This window comes from Mastomys coucha, unplaced genomic scaffold (genome assembly GCF_008632895.1).
Source record: "Mastomys coucha isolate ucsf_1 unplaced genomic scaffold, UCSF_Mcou_1 pScaffold23, whole genome shotgun sequence".
NCBI classification, from domain to species: domain Eukaryota; kingdom Metazoa; phylum Chordata; class Mammalia; order Rodentia; family Muridae; genus Mastomys; species Mastomys coucha.
The window spans coordinates 20,650,869-20,661,850 of record NW_022196906.1 but is presented as its reverse complement, the minus strand read 5'-3'; positions in this window follow the sequence as shown (position 1 = coordinate 20,661,850).

Sequence of the window (10,982 nt, the reverse complement as noted above, 5' to 3'; positions counted from 1 at the left end):
TAACAGCGGAAGTAGGCGCCATCTTGCCATGGCGAATGCCTCTCAAGATTCACGGCTCCCAACAGTAGAGGACAGAAACTGTGGCTTAGGGATATAAGCTATGTCCCAAGAACTTTAACATTTATTGCCCTGAAAAATAGTCAGACTTGATGAGGTCATGGGTGCACTCAGATAACACCAACTCCATGGACTCTGCATAATTCATAGACAATGATTCACAAACTAGAGGCACAAACATCAGCACTCATTATTTCTGTTGGGCTGGTTGATTGGTTGGTTGGTTTATTGAGATGGGGTTTCTCTGTGTAGTCCTGGCTACCCTGGAACTCACTCTATAGACCATGCTGGCCTTCAAATATCAGAGATCTTCCTACCTTTGCATCCTCAGTACTGGGACTAAAGGCATGCATCACACCAACCTGCTCACTTAAAAAAAAAAAGTTGATGCCGGAAATATATTCTTTATGTGCAAGTCAGCATATCATCAACTGTCTTCCACACAAAGTTGTTCACTTCTCATGTACTTGTGTCTCACTACCACATGTAGCTGTTGAACACTGGACCTGCTGCAGGTGTAGCCCTGACAGCAGCCTGAGGTCCTGATACTTACACCAGATAGGAGATCTTCCCAGAGCAGAAGGTTCCATTCTTCTGTTGAACTCCACTTGGAACTGTCTTCCTTGCTCAAAATTGTTAGAAAACCCAGGATTTCTGTGGCACCAGGACCTAGGCAGAGAGGGCTAATAGTTTGGTGAGAACAACCTAGTGCCCCTGCCAGCCAGGGATTGAAAGTATCCTGGCTACTTTTGTGTCGCATAAACCACATAGTAATCAGCTGCAGTACTCACAGTATGCCTATTGTCCTATAGTCTAAGTCCTGTATGCCCTGCTTCCCTCCTATCTCCCATGCCACAGGTCACATATTAACTAAGTCTGCTTCCTCACTGTGCAAGACTTCCTGTTTCTTCAGAGACCTTTAAAAGTAGATACTCTTGATTTGTTTCTTAGGTTTGAAACTCCCCTGTGTGATGCAGAGTTAAGATGTTAATAAACTTCCTGCCCAAAGCACACTTTGACTTAGCATTTCTCACTCCACTCCCTTCTCCTTCCCCTCCCTAAAACCTACCATGAATGTGCTGAGAATTTTATTGAGTCTAGTGGAGGCACTCTGAATTCTCTCTGCTCCTCTTCTTTACACCATCATGGTATCTTAGTTACCCACTAGCTTCAGAGGCTAAGTACTTGCTCCCTTGTGGAGCCACAGTACCAGTTTTGAGAGTAATCCTTTTAAGGCCAGGTAGTTATTCTTTTAAAGTTTTAAAAACAAACAACAAGAATGATAATGATTCCCAGACATGAAACCTACAGATAAACAGGTTGGATTTGTAGTAGGTCTCAGGTATTGGCATGGGAAGGTTTTCATGTAACACCAATGGGTATCTAAGATGTAAAGACATCATATTCAAAGGATGATAAAAATGGGGCTTTCTGCTAAATTGATTGGACATTTATTTCTGTGTCTGTCAGGAGGTCCTATAGGTGAGTAAAATTTCTACCCAAGTTCACTTAATAACCCCTAGGTTTATGGCATACTGGTAGCCAGCCTAGAGAGCATCAGTATTTGGTGTGATAGGCAAAATCAATCATACTGGAGCTATAAAAATATACCCCTAGTTGGCTGGCTGGCTGGAGACTGCCTTGCTTGCAAATCCTTGTGTGCCTAGCTTGATGTAGTTTTCATCTATCCTTCCTAAGCCATTGAAGCTATATGTTTCACCACTTGCTTTGGGAGTTTTATCCAATGTTTGTCGACAAGCTCCGCATTTATCTTCTGCTCTGGTCCTTTACCCCAGGTATCGGGTGGGTGACTGACCCAGGAATGAAGAGAGAAGAAAGGAACACTGAAGGATTGATGGGTGCTCACCTGGGCTGCTTTAGTAAGCCAGGATAAGGCAAGATCATTTACAAAGCAAAGGTTATTTCTCTCATAGGGTGCATGGAGGTTCGAATAGCATGGTGCCCTTGTCTTGGCAAGGTTCACTTGTCTGTGTGCCAGCATTGTGGAAAATGGAAAGAAACATTAATGAACCAAAGAAACCAGCGCACCTGCACATAGGGTAAATAGCTCCTTATGAAGCCACTCAGCTGTCACCAGAACAGGGTGCATCTGTTTCTGGCAGTGATGCCCATCTATCTGAAGGTTCTCTGAGGATAACCCTGTCCTGGCAAGGTCATGGACAGAAGTTTGAGTGCTTAGTTTTGGCGGTGTATTTACAGATGTTTGACATTGTCTCGGTACCCACAATGCATTTCTTTCTGGGCTGGCTGAGACACTTCTGTATGGAGAGTGATTGTGAAGGAGAATTTACTGTAATACACTTTGTTTGAAAATGCTATCATGATATTTATTGCTCTGTATGCTTATTAAAATTTTTTTATTGTGCTTTTCTGAAGATTTATTTATTTATTGTTATTTGTAAGTACACTGTAGCTGTCTTCAGACACTCCAGAAGAGGGCGTCAGATCTCATCACGGGTGGTTGTGAGCCACCATGTGGTTGCTGGGATTTGAACTCAGGACCTTCAGTAAAGCAGTCAGTGCTCTTACCCGCTGAGCCATCTCACCAGCCCCCTATTGTGCTTTTCTGGGTCATCAAGGAGACTGAGAACAGCCCAGCTTCTCCCTCTCTCACTGTATCCCTATCTTCTGAAGTCTTAGACTTTTTTTTTTTTGGTTTTGGTTTTGGTTTTGGTTTTTCGAGACAGGGTTTCTCTGTGTAGCTCTGGCTGTCCTGGAACTCACTCTGTAGACCAAGCTGGCCTCGAACTCAGAAATCCGCCTGCCTCAGCCTCCCAAGTGCTGGAATTAAAGGCGTGCGCCACCACTGCCCAGTGAGTCTTGTACTTTATTGCAGATGTTACTACTTTACAAATGACTTGAGTCCCACATGATGGTCCACACTGTATGAGGTCCAGCTTTGAGTCCACTTTTTCCTTCTTTGTTTAAGTCAGTCTGCTTAAGAAAGTGATGGCAAGGTGTTGGCCCACAACAGATGCTGTCAGGAGTTTTCTTCTTCAGTATCCTTCCCACCTTCAGACTCACCCTCCCAGTACTCTGTCTTTCTGCCTCTCCCCCTAAAACCAAAGGAAAGAGAAAACAGGGAACCGCAGCCACATCTTGCCCAGCTACACTTCCTCTGCCACTTAGGGGCATATAACAATCAAAATATATAAATAAAAGACTAACCTTCTGGCCAATCGTAGTTTAGCTACCCTGCAATTAAACAAATCCACAAACCGCAACACATATTTACATCTCATTAGCAGAAGCCAAATGCAACAACGGCATTAAAATTAAGAAATTAGACACAATTATCCTGTCGGCAGCAGTGGGGGAAGCTGTCAAGGGCTGGTTTATTCATCAGTTTGTGCAGAGGTTCCCCAGCACCCTAATTGTGTGCTGCTATTTTTCACCCCCTCCTTCTCTTGCCTAAAAAAAAGCCCTTGGCAGTTCCACTTCTCTGCATTCCTGCTGCCTTTAAGTGGACAGGCTGGACTAAGCAACCCAGGAAGGTTCTTCTCTTCTGTGTACTATGTATCCAAATACCAACCAGGCTCACAGAGCCACACTGACCGGAAGTTAGGAAGGTCTGGGTGACCATTGGATGGTCATGTGTCCACAGGCTCCCTCTGAATACCCAGGAGGCCTCCTATCACCAAGGGGCACACCTATGCACTCATCAGCTTCATGGCCAGCCCGAGTGGATGAGTCTACTGGTGCCATCTACATGTTGGGCACACAATTTCCAACATTTCTGTAGGTGGCTGTTCCTGGAAATGGTATCTGGGTATTCTAGAAATGGTTGTTGAGTGGATGACTGAATACCTTCTTGTTAAAGGCCCTTGCTGTGATGCTGAGAAGATTCATGGTGCCCATGTTGTGACTTGCAGTCTGAGGGTGGTTAGGGCACTGGAAAGCTTCGAACACATGCTGTTCTAGAGTCCCAGTCTGGGAAAATTCTGTCTATGTCCTCTTGCCCTATCTTCCTGTCCCCCATTGGCTTCTTTCTTCTATGTTTCCTCCCTTGATCTTGTGTGTTGGAATTACCCAATATGGACTTTATCTAGTCTTGGACTCACAGATCCTTAAGTAATGAGTTAATGGCTCATGAACTGTGTCTCCATGATTTCCACATGAGGTGATAGTACTGTTCCCAACTCTGCACTCTGCCTTTGCTAGATGCTAGAAGCTATTGTGCCAACATTAGCCTGTAGAGTTCTGCCCTTAGATGGTGATAGAAAGAGAAAGGGAAGAAAGGCTTGCTGGACTTTCCCTTACTTGATGGGACCCCGACACCATTGTCAGGAAATCTCCCTCACCTAGATGGCTCCCCAGCTGTGTTTGAGCTGGGAAGAAGCCAAGGCTCAGGGTTAGAAGATGGTGCTAGTTTAACCACTGGCACTTAAATCATGCATATTGTTGATTTGGGGGACTGTGCAGTAGAGAATGATGCTTTTTCAGAGTTGAATTGAGACCGTGTTTCACAAGTATGTGGGAATCAAGTGATCACTGCCTATCCTCTTATTCCCCATTGGAAAGTGGCACATCTCCAAGGTACTTTTCAGCTCAGTCCCCAGCACTGGAGTCACTGTGGCTAGTCGCCTTGGGTGCTTTTTTTGTTGCTGTTCGAAGTTTCTCAGCTTTCCACCTGTCTAAGCTGTGAATTACCGTAGAGACTCTTCACACTCTAGCTCAATGGGTCATAAAGGATCTGGTAAACATCCTAAGTCCTTTAGTAATTTCTGTTAAATCAATCCTAACAAACACATTTCAAACCAAAGTAGAAATGAAGTAAGGCACCCATCAAGAAAACATCCAATTTAGCATGTTTTAATGGTTGTTTAAGAGCTGGAAGTGGACCTTCCTTCCATAACTGCTAATGCTTCTTATAGATGCATGCTGCAACTTGAATGACCACTGAAGCAGCACACAAGTATTTTCTGTTATAACTCCACCTCTCATCTTACCATGAAATTATTCAATAACCTTTGATAATAGTAATGAATGATGTCCATGGCATTTTTGAAAGGACACAGAAACTTCTAACATACTACAAAAGATCTCCACCTATGTCAGAAAACACATTGGTATGGCATTATCTTTCCCCAAAAATTCACAACTCTTTAGCTGAGGTGCCCACTGTCCATTCCTCTGCAGACCTACTGTCAATCCATGGACAGAGACAGTGTGATAAGAGACATCCACTCAGACTGTGATAAAATTAGAAGCCAGAGTCATGTGTATGGAACTAGATTTTGGATAAACTTTCTGACATAATGTTCATTTTCTTCAGTAAAGTTGGGTTGATTAAGACACCTGCTTTGTGGGGTTGTATGCATTAAATGGGATTAACAATTTAAGGCATTTAATGTGATAATTTTTATGTAGTAAATGATTAAACACTTCAGTGTTTAAAAACTCCAGTGAGTTTTGTGTAAAAATGAAAAGAGGGGGCATGGAGAAATGCCCCAGGAAGTCTTCTCAGAAGAGGCCAAGCTTGTACCAGGTGTTGGAGGAAGAGGAAGAAGCCAGCATTCTTTGAATACAGAGTGCAAACTGAAGCTCAGAGCAGGCTGCAGTATTTCTTCTTTAAGTGTTGAGGAGAAAGACTGCATGGCTATACACACAAGAAGGAAGTGGGGAGAGAAGGCAGTGATGTTATTAGAGAACTAGACTTAATAAGTTTACCTGACATGAAAGATGACAGATCTTTACTTAGCCAGCTATGTGAGCCATTAGGGATTGGAAAATTGGAGGTAGTGTGGTGAGATTTGAGATTCCTGGACTTAATGGAAGATAGGTATATTCTAAGAGGGAGCTAAAGGCCAGTGTAATACATTGACGATGATGATCATGTGATGAAGTTGTGAGGAAGCAGAAACAGGATCTAAGTGACTTAAAATATGTCTGTAGATCCATGGCCTTGGTTGGAAAACTTACATGAAGGACATGAGTGTGTGTGTGTGTGTGTGTGTGTGTGTGTGTGTTTGCTGGTATAAAGGCTGATATTAAAGTCTCTAGTTTGGCTAGATGGTGGATGGGACAGCAAAGGAGAACTTCTTTCATGTTGCTGAATCTAATTCTGGTTTTGTTGGGTCCAAATAATATATGAATTGCCTAAGTGACACATTCACAGGTCATCTTTTCATCTTCTTCCCTCAACCAAGTGTTCAAAGTGACCTAAGTTTACTAATAAGAGCTTTGCGAAGACATGGAATAAAAATGATGTGGAGGCATGTTGTTGGAATGCTAGAAAAATAAACATAAATAAAAAATGATAATATATTTGGTAAGCTTGATCCCTTAAACCTGCATCTCTGCATCAGCTGATCCTTCATTTATGTGGTTTCCACATCTACAGAGTCAACAAAGGCTGGCTCTAGAATATTTTTCAGTCGTGTGTGAACCAAATAAGTACAGATGTCTTCTTGCCATCGGCTCCTAAGGAACACAGTATAACAACTTTGGCACAGCATTTACAGGGTATGGGATATTATAAGCAACACAGAGATGATTTAAAGTGCACGGGAGAGTGTGCAAGGGCTATGTGCAAAAACTAGCTATTTTAGATAACGCATCTGAGCACCTGTGGATTTGGGTACCAGTGGTACTAAGTGATGATAACTACATAGCTTTAGAGAATATACAGGAAAAAGCACATGCAGTTAGAAGGAAAAAATGGTGGGGGGATAGGAAAGGGGTGGAAAGGGGAGTGAATGCAGGCAGATTTGATCAAAACACATAACTTACATGTATAAACATTAAACAAAACAGTAAAAAGAATTCTAGAATTCCTCAAAATATTTTAAATGGTTTTCAACATACTAGAATTTTTTTTAGAACAACTCAGCAAAATAAAATTCCAGTTTATTGTTGGACATTGTTTCACACATACATCAAACAGGTCAAAAAAATAAATAAATAAGTAAAAATAAACAGCAACTTCATAAACAAAAAGAAAAGGCGGGGGGGAATCTTTTTATCTTTGGCCTTTGTAACCATCTCATACAAAGCAACTGCTTATAGTACAGCTAAGTACATATACAAAAAGAGTTACTGTTGTTTTTGTTTTTGTTTTTTTTTACAAGGTTTTTTTTTTTCTCCTTTGAGATTATAATGAACATGATCACACCACAAGTAAAGTCTGAAATAGGACAGAAAATGCTCTGAAGGCTGGTTTGGTCACCCACTATCATTAAAAAATGGCTGACCCCTAACAATGTGTATAAAAATATAAAATATAAATAAAAATACAAACAAATTTTCCTTTTAAAGTATTTTTAAGAAAAAAAGCAGGATCTGGGAAGTTCTGGTTCTTTTTCTCTCCCATGTTGCCAATTCACGTTGTGGCTTTGGTGGGGTGGTGGAGAGCACACGTCATCTGTGGGTGGCATGCCTGCTGTGGCCGGGGCCTGCTTCTCTACTCGAAGGTGAGCATATTTAAATTCTGAGACAGGAAGTGGAGGGTGAATAGGGTCATGGTGTGTAAGGTTAGCTTTTCCTTCTGCTGTCTAGTCATCCTCGTCAGTCTTCTTCTTGGTGTCAACTTCATCATCCTCATCATCCTCAGCTACCCGCTTGCCCATAGGAGCCTCAGCTTCCTCATCTTCATCTCCATCCTCTTCCTCACTGTCACCTTCTTTCCCCTCCCTCTATTCCTCCCCACCTTCTTCTTCTTCATCTACTTCATTGTCAGTCTCCTGCTCCCTGTTTTCCTCATTTTGAGCATTCCCATTGGCAGGTGCATCTCTTCCATTCTCTGCCTCCTCCACAACTTCTTCTTCTCCTTCAAGTCCCGTGGCTGCAGACCAGACCCTTAGACGTCTCGGTCAAAATTACCATGGTGCAGCACGCCACCCCATCCGTGTCATTAGAAAATTTAAATAGAAGAATAAGCAAGTCTTGACCATATCTTCTTGACCTCAGCATATTGGATGAAAAGACCCCAGACAGCAGAGCTTCGTCAGAGCACTCTGATTTTGTGTTGTTGATTTGTGTGGTTTGTAGTTACTTCAATTCCTCTTGGACCAAATCTTCATGTTCACCCTTCTCCTACTGCTACTTGAGTTTGTCTGGATTTGTCAGATTGCCTTGTTTTTTATTATATTTCCCTTTGTGTATAGCATCTTAATTTGACTTTTTGTAATTGCTATAGATTGCATACCCTTTATCTTTTAAATGTGTGTCACCACATCTTGGTTTTAGTATTTTTGTGAAGCTGCCTGTCAGTGATGTGGATTATTCCAGTCTTTGGTTTTGTTATTATTATTTATTCAAATACTACATGTGTAGGAATGCTACCAGCCATTGCTGTTGTTTAAACATACAGCTGATGCTTATTATTACTTGTTGAAATGGGATCTCTGTTTTGTAATCCTTATATATTCCTGTAATTTGACATTTCTGTCTAGAGTATTTTTTCCAGATTTAGTGATTCTCTTTTGTATGTATTGTGATTATATATTATAGTTTAGGTTTCATTTTTTTTGTTTGTTTTTACACTGGTATTTGCTTATATTTTGTTATTCAAAAAAATCTTATTTTTAAAAATTTCAAAGGCTTTTTAAAAATCTTTATTCATACAAGATTTGCATTAAAATCTCTTAGCACTTTAGAAATAGACTATCTTTTGGATTTAATCCTTTCTTAAGAAGGCCACTCTTACTGTTCTTTTAAGCTCATTTTCTTGTTTTGTTCTCTCTCTCTCTCTCTCTCTCTCTCTCTCTCTCTTTCTTTTTCTCTCTCTTACACACACACACACACACACACACACACACACAGATGTGTGTGAATTTAAGACAGGGTTTCTTTATGGAGTACATGCTGGTTTTGAACTCATGATCCTCCTTCATCTGACACTGATCTCCTAGTGGACCAACATGATTAATGCAGGTACTTTTCTGGAACCACTGGTTGCTTGGCAGAGGAATAATAGAAGACTAGTGGTTAAATGGAGCCAGAGACAGATAAGGAAGTTTAGAAGAGGGAATAGGAGAGCAATAATTAACGCTAAAGACCTTTTGAAAAAGTCATATGGAAACTGCTGTAGAAACACTCTCAAATATGTACATACACACATAATGAAAAGAGTCTAGATGGAGTTATAATATAGCAGGCCAATGATGTCCCTGTTAGATAATATAGGCTAACAAATATGAAGTCTAGTACTAGGAATAGGTCACCTCCCACATCGCAGCTATTGTCCTTGTTCTTGTTTATCCTCATCGGAAGACCCTATTGCTGAAGACACCACTTGAGTCATGGAACATAGAGAAATCAAGTTGCTCTTCATCTTTAAGCTTCATTCAAATGCTCCTAAGGCTAGGAGGTGCTATGCACTTCACTGGAGGAAAAAGGAAATCTTATCTAGTGTGAACTCTATGAGCTACAGTAACAACTGGCTTGGCAAGATGTGATCTCTGGTGCAGTAATACCACACATGTCAAGGAAGAAACCATTCACTTTTTGATTGGATTTAAGACTCACTTTAAACCCACATTTAGCACTGTTCCTGGGGCTGTCTTGTGGCTAGATAGGTTATAGACCCTAGAGGGAACTGACTACTATTACCCTGCTAAATGGGCATAGTGTGAAACCAACCTATAATGTGCATATTATACTCACAAACTAATGCTTCTCTCAACTCTCATCCCAGAAGCTTTTTTTTTATAGTAACTACTAACACAGAGACCCACAACTGGTCAAGGGACTGCTTAGCACTAAATGAGACATCTATATCACACATCCTCTTACCAACTCAGGGTGTCACAGTGCAAGAAAGGTCATAAAAATGTAAGAGCCAAAAGCAGTGGATGACTACAAAAAAGTTTTTTTGTTGTTGTTGTTTTTTTGTTTGTTTGTTTTTGTTTTGTTTTGACACAGAAGGGCAATTGCAACTTTAAAATTCCAACACTTGTAGTAGCATGAGCAAGGTCTGTACAAACTCAAGCCAGATTAAACCTGTCACGAAGAGTGGATGTAGATGTGAGGTGTCATGCCTCGCTAAGGAGCTATTGACAATTTAAAGCTGCAGACAAAGGTCGAGTCAGTTTTCTGTAAGGGTGTGGCAGCTGGTAGAGTGATTGTAATCCAGGGGAAGACCATAAATCCAAGAGTTTATGGGCAGCCCAAGTTATAAAGCAGCAAGGTACAATGCTGGGTGGGTAGGGAAGAAGGAATGGATCTGGGAGGAGTGGGTGTTGAATACGTTAAAAATGTATTCTACTGCCTTCTCAAGGAATTATTAAAAAATGAGAAAAAGCTTTTTCAAGATAATTTTACCAAAAGATGTTTGCCAGGAGGCTATGGCCTAGTTATCCTATTTTTGGTTCATTGAGATTCTTAAGTTTGTGCTGTTGTTTTGATGGGCTCCCACTCTTTGACTGCTGTCTCCACCACTTTCTGTCTCTCCTGTTGTCCTACGGATCTAATTAAAATCATTTTAGATCCAGTGAATACGATCTACACAGTCCAGATCCTGGCAAGCGTTCTACATTCTCCTTATTGGGTTTAAGGATTGCACTTGTGGAACAGAGGTGGATGGGGACCTTAGCTGCCTCTCCCTTGCACGTGGAGAATCTGCCCCCAGAGACCCGCCAAGACCTGGAGCCTCCAGTGAGAGCCACCATCCCCTCTCTGGTGGGTTCCTAGGCCAGGGGAGCCCACCTGGAGAGGCAAAGGCTCAAGGAGTCGCAGGGGAGCCGCCTGGCAGCAGGGACCAGATCCTCTCAGCTTCCAGCTAACAGAGGTAGATCAGGGACCTTGGCCGCCTCTCCCTTGCACGTGGAGAATCTGCCCCCAGAGACCCGCCAGGACCCAGAGCCTCCAGTGAGAGCCGCCATCCCCTCGCTGGTGAGTTCCTAAGCCGGAAGCAGCCACCTGGGAGGTAAAGGCCCCATGAGTCGCAGGGGTCTTGCAGGGCA